Here is an 18558-nt window from a genome sequence, read left to right on the forward strand (position 1 = left end):
CGAATGAGTGATCTCGCAGTGAAGCCTGCACAGAGTAATACGTTAAATAAAATAACGTCTTAATTCCACGTTTTAAAATTAACGAGTGAAAAGAGCACCAATGGTTGTACAAATTATTATTGCTTCCTTTCGCATAAAATTCCGCTAAATTCCATCGAAATTCCATTTCGCCGCGGCACGAATGAGGAGAAAACTGAGGCAAAAGGAGGAAATAATACGCGAACGCGTAAAACGTCCGACGGACAGCATTAAAATCTGGCTAAACGCAAGTGGGGTGCGGAGGGAACACGGATCGCGCGAAAATGTAAAACTAACAGCGAGGCGGTTGGCCCTGGACTCGGATAAAATGACAATACGGGTTAATTGCGATCGCTTGTTACTCCTTTCGCGAGCCAGTAAACCGAAACACGTGTCGTTAACGCACGAACTCCGAGGAGAGTGTCACTGATTGACACTCCGCGCGTATCAATGGGAATTTGCGTAATGCTTCGCTGGGAATAAATTACTCGACTTCAGTTAGCTAACTAACGATGTTAATCAACAACGGTGTAACCGGTCGCAATTAAACTTCGAAAAGCCCGTCCCGTTCGTCTGCGATCGTGTGTCCACTCGTGCGTGCTACTTCTATTTGGTACTTTGCGCGTCTGTGCTGGCGCACTCGGCCGATTGAAATCGAAGCATTTCACCGGTAGGCGATCAAGATCTACGGCGACAATTCGCGGAGTTGTCAACCGTCGGCGTCGCTGACCACCACAAATCATAAATTATTGCGCGCAATCGATACATTAATAAGGTAAACAGAGGTATCTCGGGACGTAATTGCGGACGTGGACTGAGTACGTGATAGTAACGAGGAATCAAAGGCTTCGTGCTTGGCATTTATCTTGTTTTAAATTATATATTAATGAACGAAATAGAGGCATCTTGATAGATAGATGTTAATGCAGACGTGAACTGAGCACGTAATAGTAGTGAAAAGTTGGAGGCTCGTTCATACTTGCTGTAGAATTAAAATAACACGCCAACAGTCGGGCCGTACACTTTTCTTTTTAATGAAAATTTAATTCGTCAAAAATGAGATGGATTCAATTCGTTAAATTTAAGATAACTTGAATGTAACAAAGGGAACAGGAATTTCGTTCACCTACAATTTACGAATGAATGCCGTATGAATTTTGTTAAATTTAACGTGAACCGAGTGGTATTCTTTTTAAAGAACTTTCCTATTCCGGACTTTTTATCTAAATGAGAACCACGGGAATTACTTCCGCGTAATGGGACGCGTTGCGTCGCCGCGAAATTGAATCGACCTATACGTTACGATCCATTACGGGGGCACCGCTAATAGCGATAAAGATATAAGTAGAGAGGCGGCGGTGCATACGAAAGCTATTTGTAATTCGAACGATGGCGGCTCGTAAAGATTATCGTCGTTCCGATTGTTAGTGTCGGAAGGTACCAGGTGGCAGGGAGAAACGCCCCGACTCGGACTTGCACCTTCCACGAGGTGAACCATAAACTTTTATGGAGCGGCAGCCACTGAAGCCGTTATACGTGCTCTCGTGGGGCCCAAGACCAAATTAAAGAGGCCCCTAGAGGCATTCCACGAAAAAAAAAAAAAAAAAAAAAAAATTAAAAATATTATAGTAAGCTAAGGCTTACTTTTCAAAAATAGCACTTACGGCCTTCTTTACTTACATTTGTCATCCAAATGAGAATTTCGTCCATATCTGACACTGGTGATTAGCGCTTTAAAATTCACGAGGGGGTCGAGTCCAAGGATGGTTGCAGTCGTAATCGTTGCTATATGTATACCGGTTTCGTCCTCTCGCCTGTCGGCGGCTTCCACTTCGGAATTATGAGTTACGTAATGCAGCGCGCAAGGGGAGAAGCTGGTGTCTGGGACACAACTCGAAACACCCTGACTGAAATCGGAGAATCGTTTCTATCGCGGATGGAATTCCTCCTCGACGAACGTCCCACGCGTTTCCGAACACAGAAAACTGTTATGTCTTTTCTGGATTGTGGACGTAACAGTCTATTCGCTTGCAACGAGTTGCGCAGGAAATTCACTGTGACAGAGGCCATTCGACCCTTCTACTATCGAGCCTTTTTTTATTGCATAGACCTCAAGGTTTGCATCACCTATCAATGATCACTATTGTGATACACTTTAAGCATACGACATTTGTAAAACATGCATGAACTTTTTCAGATATCCGTGTCACTTTCTCATGCCACACGAAGATAGTTGACATCGCGTCAACGAAACAGCGATTCGCTAGTTTCTCGAGCTCCTCGAATTGCGCCAGTCGGAGACCGAAATTGAACGACAAATTGCGGTTAAAATTAGCTGCGAATCCGTGTTATTCCGTTTGAAACGTTAAACATTCTGCACTACGCGGCGCAACAACGCGTTTCGCGGCTCATTTGACTTATTATCGCAGCAATTATTACAGCTTTATCGTTCGTGTAGCGCCCACGCTCGCGCAACGAACGCCGCCATGTGTGGTTTATTTTACCTGGGGCTTTTCAGCCCGGTATTCCCCCTTTTCTCTAATTTCGTTGCACTAGCATTCTTGTATACTTCATGCCTCGATTCACGGACGAGCGAGAGAGCCGGCTGCACGAACAACTTCCTCGCTTCCTGGCTTTTCCCTCTGCCCGGATATCGTGCCTCGGTCCCGTTCTTCGCAATTTATTTCCACGACGGCTACTCCACTCGCGGCATTATTCTGATATCCACCGTTTATTCGCCGTTATCTGTCATAATCCCCGTAATTCTTGCGCCCCTAAAAAAAAACTCGGCAAGCGTTAACGTCCAGCTTCGATATCGAGGAATAACTCTGAATGAGTAACACTCACCGAGTTGCGCTTCCCGAGACGATTTAAAGAACATGTTGGCACTTATCTTTAAGACTTTTTAATACTGTTGACGATGAAGAGGGATAATTCTTCGATGATGGGACGAGCAAGAGATTTAATTTGGTGAGAAGTCGAGGATGATCCTCTTGAATTTTTCTAGCAAAAGAATCGAAATCTATGCTTTGATAGATTTAGAAATAGAAAACATCAATGAAAAGAGTCGCATTCACTCGGCCGAAACGTCAACGCGATATAGAAGTTTCTCTTAAGACCGGATCGAGTTATTTCCATTTTATCGTGAAATTAATAAGGAACCGAGATAAATGCCGCACCATTATCTCCGTCAACTAACGCCAATCACGTGAAACGACGGCTACGGTTATAAACAGATGTCGAAACGGAGTCACGAGCCAAGAGTTTCAGAAACACCAGCGAACGAAGAGGTGTTACCATGATAAACATCTCTCCGTTGCGTTCGCCGCGGGGAAACTAATTTCTCCTGACTGATCGCGACCGCCAGGGCGGAAAGGCGATCCGAACAATCGCATCCTTTTACCGGGCAGCTTCCTGGATTTTCTGAAATTTATCGCTCGGCCGGGCTTGTTTACCTCTGCTCCTCGGATTCTCGTCGAGTACACGGATCCGTTCTAACCGAGCACGTTTCAGCCAACTGTTATTCGCAGTTTCCCGCAGCCGTCGCTTCTCCGAGCGACGCAACCGACCCGAGTTTACTTCTTTTGCTTCTTGACCCGCAATCCGTTCCTCGAGCTGCCTCCGTTTCTGTCCCCATTCGTCGATCAGCGAGAACGTTAAGCAACCGAATCGACCCCCTGCACGTCCCTGCATGCACGCGTTTCCTGTTCGCGCAATTCCCCGCAGACGCTCGTTCTTGCTCGTCTTTCGCCAGAGTTGTCGCGAACGACGCGAAACTATAACGAAATTTCATGCGTTTCGACCGCACCGAAGCCCTTCGCGAGAGAACCAACAAACGCGCTCAGCCTTTGCTGTTTTCCGCGTGTTTGGCACAACCGAGACGACGTACTAATGGCGAGGAGTAGCGTTGAGACAGAACGGTGGAACGATGTGGTTTTAATTGTTTCCTATCTCTGTGTTTGCTGCGACTTACTTACGTGTTGCGGCGAGAAATAATCGAGAGGGCTGGTTTGGAATATTAAATTGTAAGATCTGATGAAAGTTGGCAGTTGTGCGGGGTAATAACTGTGATATTTCGTTGCGACTTTTTGAGTTTGCAACGGTGTACCGTGTGTCGATATTAATATGGGCGCAAGTGGATACTTTTGAATAAAACATGTAATTATTCGAAACACCGAACATGCTTTGATGCTTCTCATATGTTAAAAAATTGAATCACTTCCGCACGTGTGCATACATCAAATTCTGTTTCATTTGTACTATTTATACTATCGAGTATTATTCATAAATTCGGTCCGATAAAGCGAAGTTATACAGGATGTTCGTGTTATTGCTACATGTTATTTCGTCGACGGGTGCACAAAGAAAATAAAACACAAAAATTGTTTCGCTGTATTTTCGTACAAATCCTGTGCTTTGAATCGATTTCTGTATTTCCAGTACGTTTTAAATAACGAAGGTAAGAAGGTACGAAGATCTGAATTCTGTTCAATAGGAGCTAAACGTTCTTTTAAAATATTAAAAAATTCTTATATCCCTCCCTGGATACATTTTCAAATATTACTTCGTCTGGGAAATCTCAAAAGACTTCCGTCGGATTTAGATTCTGTCATTACACATACTTCTAATCCGTTTATCTGGTAGTCGCGATTTAAGCCGCTTAGAAGCGTATTTAATCCGAGATAGGAAGCTTGCTCGAGGTAATACATTCACCGAAATAAACTCGAAAAATAAAAACTGGTCATCTTGCGTGATCTTAAAGCGTGATATTACAAATTTATTTAATTTGCGACAAAGTTGAAGTTCTAAGGGGATCTCGAGTCGCTTCGTAAGTTAAAGCAAACAGTAATTCTAGTATCAATAAACCAATCGTATCTCTGAATTCTGTCTGCTCCAAATTGTCAGCAGAAAAACGACTCCTCACCCTTGCCTACATATAAATAAATTTGCCAACGGCGCCTACAATGGGCGTGGAGGAATTACGCAGCACTTACTCCGCCTGAAATCGTTTGCTTACCCCCAAATCGTTCGCATTAGTCGCGCTTTAAAAACAAATCTCACGGCAAAGGTCGAAAGCATTCGCAGTCTCTTTAAAATATCGATTGAGAACGAGCTCATCCCCTTTTTCTCTCCCTTTCGCTGGCCGTAGAGCTGACATCGAGGCAGTTGGAAACGGATCTCCGTGCCGTGGGAGGGTGTTCAGAAAGGAGCAGAGTGGAACCGAACAGCCGTGGAACGGGAACCTCTGCAAGCACGCGGGGGTTCGGAGGGTTGGGGCGAAGGGGAGAGGGAGGAATAAAACCTCGCCACCCGCTATTGGACGAAGCGCCGAAGAGAGGAGGCGAAAAAGAAACGTCAACATTCGCAAAAATCGGAATAAAGCTCCCGGTGGAAATTTCATCGTGCCTGGCACGGCTGAAACGTAGGGGGGCAGGGGGGCCCCTAGCTTCTGGCAAACAACGGAGCAACAATGGCGCACGAAACGAGGGTACACCTTGCTGAAAATTGGAAAGTTCACGAATACGGTGCAACGAATAATTTAAGGGGTCGCAAATGTTATGAATCGACGGGGGCGGCGTTCCGAGCGACGCAAAATAACTGCGAGACGGAATTCCGATATTACGTGAAAGGGAAGAAAGGAACGAATTCTTTCTTAAGCGGCGAGTCGGGGCGAAACGAGGATAATTTTCCTAATTGTGAATTTAAGTCGACGAAATCGAGTGCGGGCCGCGGCGATTTACAACCCTCCGTGGAATTGTTCCGCGAAGAATTCTTCTGTTTGGATTTAAGTATGATGGGCCCATAGTGAATTTAGCTCGAACGACGAGTGATAGGAGACTCTGTCTGGCGCAGTTATTGGTGCACCAACTGATTAAACAGATGTCTATTTACATATATATACAAAAGAGAAGGCGCAATACTCTGAACAGTAATCTATCATCAGTAAATTAAATATCATATTAAAGAGCGAGTTTCTTGATGTTTCTTCTTTTTATCCTCACTTTGAAAACAAGATTTAATTCATAAAGGAACAAAAAATCCTTCGTCGATCTAATAATAGATATAACGTCGAAACGAACGTCAACACCGAACAATAATCCGACGACATGCAGAATCGTCCGAGTAAAACGCTGGAACGGCGCCAGAATTAGAAGCGGCGCGTCCGTGCATCAATTTGCAGAATCAAACATTCGTCACGATCATAAGGCACACGGTTAAATCCACATAGGTGTAGCACCGGTGTTCATGTTACGCCTAGCATGGCGCGGGAGTCCTTTATTAGCATATCGAGCTATACCGGCGTGTGTAACGGTGCCGATAAATTCCCGAGTTATGTCAACGCGGATATATCGCTTGGCGATCGATTAGCATCGATAGTCTCGAACCCCGGCAGGAGTTAGCTGTTATTGTTGGTCGCTGCCCGCAGGAACGCTGCCACGCAATCCGTTTACCGACTTCTGTTCCATTTCCAAGCGCAGCCGTCTCGTGGAGCCGATTGATTCGCTCGTTAGGACGCTTTCGACGATTCCAATCCATGGAATCCCGATCCACGTGGGGTGAAACGCGTCGAGGATGGGGAAAAATATTCACTGCAACAACATCGTTCGTTCTTCGAAGGGTGTGGACAATTGTGACGCTGAGGACAGAGTCTGTTGCATTTTTCTCGCGTGCAAACAGTAGATTGGAAATTGCCAATTTGAACAACGCAATATGAATTCAGAAAGATACGGATTTCGAGAAATAATAGATTTATATATTCAATTTGTCTCACTAAATAGCAATACAGAAAATATTAGGAAATAAATTTGAATTCGTACCTAACCCATGATTCTACAATCAAAGCCTCGTACCTCGATGTATGAGACTTCGGTACCAGATCGAATTCAACCCCCACCATCAAAGATCAGAAGTCAACGGAAAAATCATCCACGAAGAACGCGTTGAGTAATCGTAGATGCAAGACCGTGGAACGTCGCTGCGTTTTCTAATTAGCAACACCGGCGCATTATTAATTAATAGTAAGTCCGCGTTATAAACTCGACGTTATTGCTGCCATTTAATCGAGAGATTCGACCGCGGAGGGAAATTAATAACTTCGCCGCAGCGAGCTCCATTCCGAGCCCTCCCGGAACGTCTAATCGATATTCAATTTTACGCCATGTGCTGTCTAGCATGGCTGGCGTCGTCGTTCCGATAGCATCAATTATCCTAGGCATCGGTATTTTGATAGATGGCATAATTCCGCGGCGAATATAATATTCTAGCTCCATAGCGTCACGGAGAAATAACGCTCCCCCGATTCGACGGGAATACAGCTTAGCCGACGCCCGGCTCGTTCAATGGATATCAGCCCAAACTGGAATTCAACTACATCACTAGGTGTATTCAGCCACCGGCGCGCGTGAATTGATGAAATTCATGTTAATGCGGTCGACGTAAACTACCACGGCTAACGGTCCGCTCGTCGGAGACGTTTAAGAAATGCTCAGAATTTAATCCCCTCTCTATATGATAACAAATCCAATCTGTCGGAGCTTCCAGTCGCCAGCTAACTTTATGGCGCGGAGCGATAAAGGGACGTGGCGACTCTGCCACGGCGTATCACGAATCCAAGAAGTATCCGAAGTTTGACCATTAGACGATAAAATCGAGACATCGGAAATTGTTTAGCGACTACAAACTACCTTTAATGGGAAGAGTACTGCGAACAGTTGGGTGGGCTCGTCTCGAGTTCGCTAAATGAATTTTGAAGATGGCTCGCTACCCAGGACCCACGATTATTCTTTTTAATCGAGAAACGTATCTTTAACGAAATCTTCATTTTTATCCCAGTCACTGTTTTATTTAACATTCCTACATTCACAAATTTCATAAGCGTTTAGGTTTATTCAACATACACGAGCTATAACAACATTTATTCATTCACACGCAAGTAGTATCAGGAACATTGTATACACATCCGAATGTTTTCTTATTTAAACCTATCGTCAAACGCCCGAATCAACAACAGGACGAGACGAAGGGAAACACTGCCAAACAGTTTCTCAAAAGACCGCTCGTATCGTACCCCGTGAAGTGCAATCTATCAAGCTCCTTACCGTAAAACTCCCCGAACACGAAGTTATCTTCCGCAGAAGGGACTTCCCAAAGGAATCTTGACTCTTCCCTCGAGACATGACCAAACATTATTTCCCTCTGATCTACCAGCGTGCCCGTTCCTACGTAGATACAAGGGAGGAGACAAAGTCGTTCAACATCGAACGAAAAGCTTTCCCCCCGCTGACTGATTGGCCGCGAACGCCAAATCCTTGTCGTGAAACCTAGTAGACGCTTGCTACACGACACATTCGACGTGGCTTTCAAAGGGTTGCCTCGTGCGTCGATGAAAATCGTTTGTTTTCCATTTTCTTCGATGCTAAAGCTTCAAAGTTCACATTAAAACGATGCACTAAATTCGAGAAATTAATGAGACACCGCGCTCACCTTTCTTCAACGACAAATATCATTGCGGCTACCACAAAGCACAAACACGAGCAAAAATATATTTCGAGTTCCTACACGCGTGCCAAACAGACCCCAGAGAGCTTCGCATGTTCCGTTACAGCGTTGACTCGGAATAAATTCCCTTCGAAGTGCTCTTCCAGCCGAAAAACAACCACTACCCGTTCGAGTTGCAGTCTGCCAAACGACGTCTAAACCAGTACGAGGGGGACGAACTTTCGACCGGCGAACGATGGTGCCAGCCATCAGTTTCACACTCTGACGATAATCGCGGTGACAAGGTTTTAGCGCGTAATAGGTTGCGGATAATTATACGTAATCGGTCTTCCAAGGTTGCGGCGGGGCTGAAAGCGCATTGGCGGCCAACCGGAAAGGGGAGAGAGATTTCGGTCGAGGGGTCGAGCTGATTGGCGATAAAGAACGTCCCGAATGCAGTGACCCTCCGAAACAGGAATTGCGCTGTCTAGTTCGCGCGCCATTCGCCGCTCGACGCGCCTATTCAGTTTCCCCGGGGGTATCAAAGGCGAGGTGACTTCATCCGCGCGTTCGTCTCGCCACGGCTGTTAAACGTCGCGCTGCTGACCGGACAACCTGTTACGTTGACGTCTTCACCAAACTGTCTCTCATTTTCGATCGCAGGGGTCGTTGTTCGACGTCGAAGATCCACGTCGATGTCCCGGCTCCGTTAGTAACTGCGTTACCGTCACTATTGATGTGTCACATAGAGAAACTCTGGCTCGCGGGCTGTCCAAGACTGTATGACAAGAAGGAGCAGTAGGCTAAGAGTAAGCTTTCTCTGGGTGTGGATTGATAAAGTAATCTCTTCACGAGCTTAGATTAAGGGGTACTTTGCAATTTTCATTATTTTTTTCAAGCTAACGTATTATTCTATAACTTGGTAGTAGCTACAAATGATACTATATAAATGTTGACGCGGTTAAATCTAATACTGTATTATACACTATAATAAATTTAATTAAATTTCCATTTCTCACGAACAGGGCAGGAAAAATGAAATTCCTGCATTCTAATTCGCTAGCCAACTCCCATCGCCTCGTCGATCCCCGAGTCTGATATTTTTACAGCTTCGGATTAATTATCGCATCTAGGCGCACCGTGTGCTTCGCGGAACATTTTCGATTAAATTCGAGCCACGTTTTCTCAGAAAAAGCCCGATTTCTCGCGGACGGCAGCGTCTTTTTGCGTCCGCGATATTTCACGTTGACTTATCTCTCGACCGCAAAGGTTACATTCGATTCCCGGGGCCGAATCATTTATGAATAGCGGTTAAGACGACACTTTCTCTCGGCGCTGGCGCGGGGAGACGGTCCGCATTAAGAACGTCTAATTAGAGGCAGCGCTACATTCATTAAGAACACAAGACGCCAGAGAGTCCCTTAATTCTACGGTGCAGTTTCGTCTGATTTACGTCCTCGTTGTCGGTGCGAGCCCCAACGTTCGTAGGACTTCCTTCTCTTTGTCGCCTTACTGGAATAAGCCCCCCCAATGAGGTTACCGAATACAATTCAGTACACGACCCGCCGGCGTGGAATCGCTCGTGTACCTGGCACGAGAACCATGCGAGACGTTATGCGTCAATTTCAATGAAAACACCGGTTCCTCAACCGTACATATTACTCTCAATTTCTATAACGATTAATGATGTCGATGGGTTATTTTTTTGATGTTTCGTATAGTAGTAGCGATGTACCTCAGAAAAATTTAGATCAGATTCCTTCTTTTATTTATTTTATTATATTGTAGTAACTATACTGCGAATGTTACTGCATTTATGATCAAAGAAACTATGGGAAAATATATATAAAATATCAACAATAACCATTTGACCTAATTCGAGCATTAAGTCTACCGATCACCGGCTGAAATAGGAAAGGGATTGAATAATTTTCAGAGATATAGCAGCAATTATTAAGGGAGAAAATGCGGAATTCCGTCGATAAAAGTGTCACAGAAAGGTCAGTGCACAGTACGATGCAACCACTGAGAGAAGCTATTATTGCCAATGGTAGATCAGTAAATTATTAATATAGGGTATAGGCTCGGCACCAGGTCACAATGTTATAACGCTGCCGCGGATACTGGGCTATCGACTGACTTGGGTCAGTGATACCAGCATCAACTCGAGAAGCACGACTGTTATTATTGTCGCTTCGCGATAAAATGCAGAAATATGAAATATTCCATTCTTTTTATTCATCTGAAATCCTTTTTATTTGCTTTTCACTCCTTCAACTATTTTTTCAATTTACAACTCTCTGTTCAATCATGAATCGTACCTTTACGTTATTCGGTCGACTTCGCAGCGTGTTCGCAGGCTCCCAAGCCCGAGGCGAATATTTTTCAATTTCCCGAGCACCCTCGAACTTTCCTCGAAATCGACGCGTGACACTCCGCGTGTGCTCCCCACGGAAACGGCGCCCATTGCCCTACGTACGTAACCTACGTACTTTAATACCGATAACGTTCGACGAGAGAACCAAGGGCGCCACGGGCATTAGGCGAAGAAGGTATGCGTGGCATCGCTTCTTACAGCTGCGCGAGGGTTTCCATTAGGTATTTTATTACGAAGCCTCCCTTTTTCGAATGTGTTCCGAGAAACTGTTTCCTCCGTGTCCGACAAGACGACATCGTCGACCGCTCGCGGCACGGGTAACGAGGACCGCGGTGTTCGGAGTAATTGTTTTCGTTTTATCGAGCGTTCCCTCCACTGGCAAAGACGAGAATGCAACCCAAAGAGAATGAGCTGTTCGGGCCCTGATTAATCGGCTTTATCTGCGATCAGTCTCGAAGATAGGACCGCTTCAAGACCCCACTGTGTTACCAACATTCTTGTTTGTGTTTCGACCAGAGTTTGCGTTGTAAACTTTCCAGGGAGACATCGGACCTCTGTACTTTCGTATCTTGCGTCGATGCGTGGATCGAACGGGGGGGGGTTCATTTTAATTGGCCCTTAGGAATGCCTTTGATGCTGCTAGTGATGTCCAGAAATATTTAGAACAAACAGGGTTGACGAGGATTCACTTTGCGATCAATCAACGTGGAATGTTAAACATGCTTAACCCTTTTAGCGCCAGAGGAAAGTGCTTTAGAAATGACATTATGTATATTGAAATCACGCCAATGTTACTTCGTGCTCAAAGTTCAAATTGATCCTCCTTATTCCAATAAATCAGCATCGAGACGTCGCGGAATTTGTTAAGTTTTGCTCTCTTCAGGTTCGTCCCCGTCTCCCGTAATCGGCGATCAAGCGAGAGTTCCGATTTTGTTTGCGTTAAGTGGTAAATCGAAGCCGTCTACGCGAACACGACAGAGCCCCGAGCCACTTCACGCACTCGAACCGTACCGATATATCGATTCCGGGGTCGTGGGATTTAGCAACCCCGCGCGCTGGCGGCTGGGCCAGACAGACGGGTGTTTGAGGAAGCCTCCCTAAGGGCGGCAATATCTCCGTACGGTAGGCAAGACGATGGCTGGTGACCCCTCTGGTCGTGTGACGGTGACAACACGATCCAGACGAGGAATATTTGCGCTACTATTACGTTACGTTCCATCGGTGGCGCACTTACTCCCCCCGGGTGAAGAAAACGCGACGCGAACCGAAATGGTGTCCGATTACCTGAACCGTGATGCTCTCAACGGACACCTGGTGTGTAGACGTTCTCGGATAAAACGGATTCGAGATGTATTGAGCTATACCGCGAGCGACGTGGCTTTCGCACGCTCAAGCGCTGAATCAACAACTTTCATCTCTGAAGCGGTCGCGATTGGGACTCTCCGGTTCGTGTAATCTCAATTTTCGCAGCGTGGAAATACACGGATTGATCGTCGACGTTGTCTTTCGCGAAAGGTGATTGTTAGGAAACTTGATTACCTTCTGTCGCAAGTCTTATTCGTTTGCAATTTCAGAAGTGACTTCTCAAAGATTGATTACGAACGTCTGTCGCAAGTACTAATTCTTGTAGTAATCTACGTTATATTTCATCTGTTGTCAAAATTAATGATGTTTCGTAAACTTTATTATGTTCTAAACAGTAAATCAAACCATTCTACTCAGTCAGTGGTAACGGACGATAGCGCGCAAGTAGAATAAGTCACTTTCCATAGCACGCGTGTTCCGATAATCTTAAAACTTAATTTCCTCGAAAATCACCTCCCTTATGAAAAAATTGTATTCCACATTTTCAATAGATGGTTTCACCTTCCACTGATTAATTCTAGATTTAGCTAGACCCACTGTATAATTACCGACAGTTTATGGAATTCGTTTGATTCTTATTAAATTCTCTGGTTCCTCCTACTGGTACTCCTTTTCTATTCGAACAATTCTGAATATTTTGTGGAAGTTTAATGGGGCAACAAATGTGATAAATAATCTATAATTTCCCAATTGAAGCCTAATAATTCTCCTAAAGCTCCTCTTGCAACACGTGATCCACCATTGTCTTGCCAGAACAAAACTCCCCGCCAGACGAACAAGACTAGCCATTTTGTAGCCACCGTCGACTTCAAACGGTTTAATTGCTCGCAATATAACTCTCCCCGGTTATTGTTTGATTGCGAGGCAACCATCCATAATGGATGATTCCTTCCATCTCCCAGTAAACAGACAATGAAGCTTTCCGCGAGTTGGTCTTGCTTTCGGTTGTTGTAACGAGGTTTCGTGGCGATTATCTTCGACACTTAATGTCGGTACGTCCATTTTTCATTTCTCGGATGCCGCATGAAACAATAAAGATTGGCCTTGGATTAAAATTAACCGTGTCAGGATACGTTGCATTTATTTTATGATGCTGGTACCATAGATCATTAAATTATTTAGTATCAAATCTAGACCAATACTGAAACAGCATTTTCAAATATTCTGATCAAAGAATTCATATTCCATTCAGAAGGAAACTCTTTGGATCATCATTCATGTAATTTCTTGAAATAACCCATGCTCCCGTCCATGAAACTTCAGTAGAATATCGAAGGGAGATTTTCCTTCTTTTTATATGGTTCTACCAGCAAGTTCGATTTAGTTAGCAAAAATTCTTTTCTTGCACACAACGTTTATTATTCATTCTACGTTTCGACCTTACTTCAGTCTCTCTTCGGGAATAAATTAAATACATAATTCATTCTTCGATACTCCTACGTAAACTCCCTGCTTTTTTCAATACCGTTGCATGATTATGTATGATCCCAGTCTTTACAATATTTTTCCTTATTACAAATTAACATATCGATTGTCACGCAACTGTGTAGCCACGATGGAATATCGCCGTATGTAAACACGAGAGTTTAGTTGCTAAATAAATATTCCGCTTATTTTATTTAATGAGAGTCCCCCGATCCGATATTATTTATTGACTAGATATTATTTATTTACAAGTATGAGAGTTTATACAAGTTACTGTGCTAGGAAAGCCAAATTACCACGTGTTGTTTGCGTAGATCCAATAAACAGCCGCCCTACGCGTGCCAAAAGGAGGGGCGCGCCGAAGAAAGGGACCCGAAGAATTTAATCGCGTAATTCCAATCTGCGGACGCGACAGAATGCAGTTTAACGCAGTTCGTCTTCGGATGCATATGCAGATGGAATCTCGTTAAGCGGGCGTGGATGCAAATGCAATCTCGAGACGGTGCACGACTATATAATGAGACATGATCAGTTATGAGGTGAATTCGTGTAATTTTGCACCTCCCGCATCTCGGGGTTTTCACGTTCGTTGATCTACTGCCTCGACGCTCGCCAAATCCCAGTTTCCACCACGTTCTAACGCGAAATTGAGTTCGTCTTGCGTGGAATCCGAGATTCACCCTTGAACTTCCAACGCGACATTCAGCCGCACAAAGTTGCATGCGGTGGCTACGAGGCCAGTTATCGATCACCTTCGCGTTACAAATTCTTTGTCTTCGTAATTATCCTTGGCCAAAGTATATTCAAACCACGGCATCCTTGAAACTCACGACCGAACCAGACACTTATTCTTTTAGGATCCATCGAGACGATCGATCGTGGCTCGTTTATCTATATTTGAGGAGTTTGTTACGAATGTGACGTTAAGTCCTTTGCTTCGAGATGTCCATATATTTCAATAAACTGAGCGTGATCAAGATTTTCATAATTTGCAGGGGTAATATATTATGTTTTCGTTGCAGACATCGAGCCCGGTTTTAGAGAAACTAATTCTTCCTAGCCCCCTTCCGCGTGTTTCCTTGGAATAAACATTTCATCCAAACCGAAATTTGTCCAATACGCTGTCCCCGTTCCCGATGTACGGTTAGGGAACGTGTCCGGCGCGACCGCGGATCTACGCGATCTTTGAAACATTTTCATGACGTAGTCATTTCCTCTTCGCGACACGACACGTGACTGCGCACGCACCGCAATGCAACGTCGAAGGCGACACGCGACACGATCGATCACGCATACACGCGACGCTAGGATTCCTGTGCAATAGGTTCCTCCGATTCCTGTCTCCATTTCTATTTCTCTTTCCCCTTCGCCGAACGACGCTCTCGAACCAGGTGAATGTTTTGCCGCCCCCTCCCCCGCCGTTATTTCGCGGCACGTCAAAGGTGGAACCGAAACGCTGAGAGAAAACCAGAAAACCAGAAGAATGGAGGGGACGATAGAAAAGTGCAACCGTGACGCGAGACAAGTTCCATTGCGTTCCTATGTCCTCGACAAATTGTCATGGTCTCGTTGTATCGAGTAATTCGCAGCATTTCGAGCGACGCATCTTTTTTACGAACGACGTCAACCTGTCGAACAGCGACGAGTCATAGAACGTTGCTTTTAAGAAGACACGTCAGTTTAAAGACCCTAAAACGAGATGGATTCACTTAGACAAACGTACTCGAGTAGATTCGTGTTAATAAAAATGTTTCATGTGCACCTTTCCGAGAAATAAAAGAAATATAGATTTGTGGAGAGAAATTGAAGAGTGCTTTCTTAGAATTTGTATTGCGTTCAGGTTCCAATTGCAAGGTCCGAAGCAGATGTCCACGTAGCAATTACATGGGAATTGTGCAACCCATTATCATCCGTCGCGTCTAATTTATTAGGTATTGTTCCGCGAGCGTTTAATTCAAGCGTGACTCATCGCAATTATTAATAAGGAGGATAGGTGCGCGCGATACGCTTCGCGAAACGCGTACCTCTCGTCGTACGTGCTGAACTATGTTTTTATAAGAGTCAATTCGCATTCGTCGACAGCTATTTTTACGCGTTCGATTGTGATTGTCGATCTTTCGATGTTTCGACAGTGAGGTTTTATTGTTCTAAGTTACAGTGGATATTCCAACGTTATTATGAAATTATTTATGAATAATTATTGTTATTGAATCTAAATCTCTAAACAAGCAACTACTCGAATCATTATTCCAACTTTAACAAAATCATGAATTCATACTCGAAGACATTCCTATAGCTTGGCAAATCATTCTCTTCGTAGAAAACCTTTAACCTATGGACACCTCAATTTTACTAAGAAACAAACTACAAGTAAATATTAAACATAAATGTAAACATGTAACTCTTTAGAGATAACGAAGCCCTCAGATTTCACTCTGATCTTCCTTGCAACAATCTATTTCTCTTCAAAATGTCCTTGAACATCTACAACCATAACCTTTTATCATCAAAAGTCACACATGTCTTACGACATTGTTATTCTACTTATAGAACCCAAAGGCACGCCCCAGGAAGCAACTCATGCAACGCTATTACTAACACTTGTTACTTATAATTGCATAAATTTGTATTACCAACACACAATGAGTGATTCCGAGTTTGTGCAATGTCGCCGTCTTTGAAAAAACAACAGGAATATTAGACCAAACATGAGATCACCGATACGAGACTGTCACTATGCGCGATGAAATGACAGTTGTAATACAGCGAATACGCTTGTACAAATTGACTTGAACAGTGGTAGAATAAGTTATCTTGATCTGGCGAGCAAAAAAGAATCCCACGTTCTCCGTGAATTTATCACCAGGCCTCTGCGTGGGCAGCTACATGACATACTGACTTAATGACGACACAATAATTCAGAACGATTCGGTGTCAAAGCAGGCCGCGAAACAGAATCAGTAGTTCACTTTTCTGTTAATTTTTGGCGGAAAATAACACGGTGTACACGTGTAAAAAAATCTTGAACACTATCGTCGACGTACGAGTTAAATGTAGTATACAATATCAACACAAAATAGTTCGTTATATCTTTCGTCTTGAAATTTTGTAAGTTCCTCGTTAACTTTTTTCTGTATTATTTCCCACCAAAATATCCTCCATTCTTTAACTCCTTTTAGGGAAGGACAAAAGTAAAACCTCGAAGGGTAGTTTCACCCTTTGGACCTGAATTACTAGATTTTCACGGTTGCTAAAGAAAATATAATTCTATAAACCTGGAAGGTTACATCAAAATCAAGTTGAAAAACACTTCGTGGATGTTCTTTATATCCGTATTACATTTTATACTCTCCCCAAGAGGATTTCCAAAGAGGATCTCAAAAGAGGATCTGAAACTGTTGCCCCTTATAATTCCAAAAAAGGATAACGTACGTTTCTAACTAGTGTCTCATGACTCTTCAGGGCAAATAGCAAAGAAGAAATTGCATCTGTATTTAAAAAAGATCCAGGTGATCGTATTCCTTTATCTCGACCTCAACGTATAAAAATTCATAAAAAACGAAAGCTTTAAACTTCCAAAACTAATGTCCTGTGACTTCTTCGCGGCAAATAGAAACGAAACGACACCCCGGCCCCAGATTCTTGCACCCCAAAAACCTTCGCGTGCGAGAATATCTAACCGCGGCGAAACGTCTCTGGGAATTAGAACGGAAAGTGTCAACACATCAAGAATGACCACCAGGTTGCACGTTCCTTTAGCCAGAAACGGAGCCTCAGAGTCGCGTCCCCTCGAGGCGCGCATCAAAAGGGCCAAGCTACACCAGCTGATCGAGCTCGGTTAGATAAACGCGTCCCATCCTAACGAGGCTCGATCGACTGGCTCGGCCTCTTTGCTCCGAGCTCGCGCGATGTAGCGTGACAGACAAGACATGTGCGTAAGCCGTAACACGTGACCGAGCACACAATCCTACGCAGCGCATCGAGGAAACAACGCAACTGCAGTCGACAGCGACCAGCCAACACGCGACGATCGATCACGCACCGATGTAAACACACCCGTCTCTCGGCGCTTCGTCCTGGCCGATGCTCGTCCACCGGTGCATGCCGCCGCTTCCTGCCGCGAATGTCACTCTCCTGTGCGCCGGACATGCCTCGTTTGCAATTATTTCTCGGTTTCCTTGGCGGATGTCGCGGACCAGTTGCAACAGATTCGCGCGTTCTACCCTTCGCTGACATTGGAGGAATTTCTTGGAAATCAACTGGTCTCTTATGGGTCAGATACCGGCGTTGTTGCTTCCAGATTTATTGATAAGGAAAAGTCTAGGAAAGTGTTCCTGACACCGAGGGAAACCGGAATTGGAACCAAAAACATGTGCTGCTTCAGATAATACGAACACGTAGAGATGGGCAAAACCCTAGGCTTCGAATAAATCTGAGGTTTGCCGATGTGTTTGTCTCGTTTCTTTCTCTGGAAAATGTTCAAAAGAGGAAACGAGACAAACATATCGGCAAACTTCAGATTTAGTCGAAACCTAAGGTTTTGCCCATTACTGGTACACATGTATCGTGTAGGATGCCAGTAAATGAACAACGAGTTCCTCAAATAAAGTGTACGATTACAGAGCAACGAATATGAATGAAAAATAATAGAAATAATAAAAAAGTAATTAAAAAACGAACTCGTTAAATGAAGCGTACGATTATTGAGTTACAAATATGGATGAAAAATGGATCAAATGGAAAGAATTGTTTGCATACGTCTGCATACATTTGCATACGTTTGCACCACGAGATCCAGCCAACCGAGAACAAATATTCTGTATCGTGGGTCTCTGATTTCTCCAACGCTGCGCACTTTCGCCGAAACAACTCCGAGCTAACTTTGCCTCTTCGCG

General features: G+C 44.2%; 1 protein-coding gene and 1 long non-coding RNA gene across 7 annotated transcripts in view; both read right to left on the reverse strand.

The window, feature by feature from the left end:
• LOC128873125 (uncharacterized) overlaps positions 1–2867 on the reverse strand; it is a 190623-nt gene extending 187756 nt beyond the window's left edge. The window contains exon 1 of the long non-coding RNA XR_008456333.1: positions 1699–2867. This is a non-coding gene — a long non-coding RNA (uncharacterized LOC128873125). The remainder of the gene's footprint in view (positions 1–1698) is intronic.
• The window catches only part of LOC128873116 (RNA-binding protein Musashi homolog Rbp6), a 760808-nt gene that overhangs the window by 708226 nt on the left and 34024 nt on the right, over positions 1–18558 (reverse strand). The window lies entirely within an intron of this gene.

Source organism: Hylaeus volcanicus, chromosome 3 (genome assembly GCF_026283585.1).
Source record: "Hylaeus volcanicus isolate JK05 chromosome 3, UHH_iyHylVolc1.0_haploid, whole genome shotgun sequence".
Classification (NCBI taxonomy): domain Eukaryota; kingdom Metazoa; phylum Arthropoda; class Insecta; order Hymenoptera; family Colletidae; genus Hylaeus; species Hylaeus volcanicus.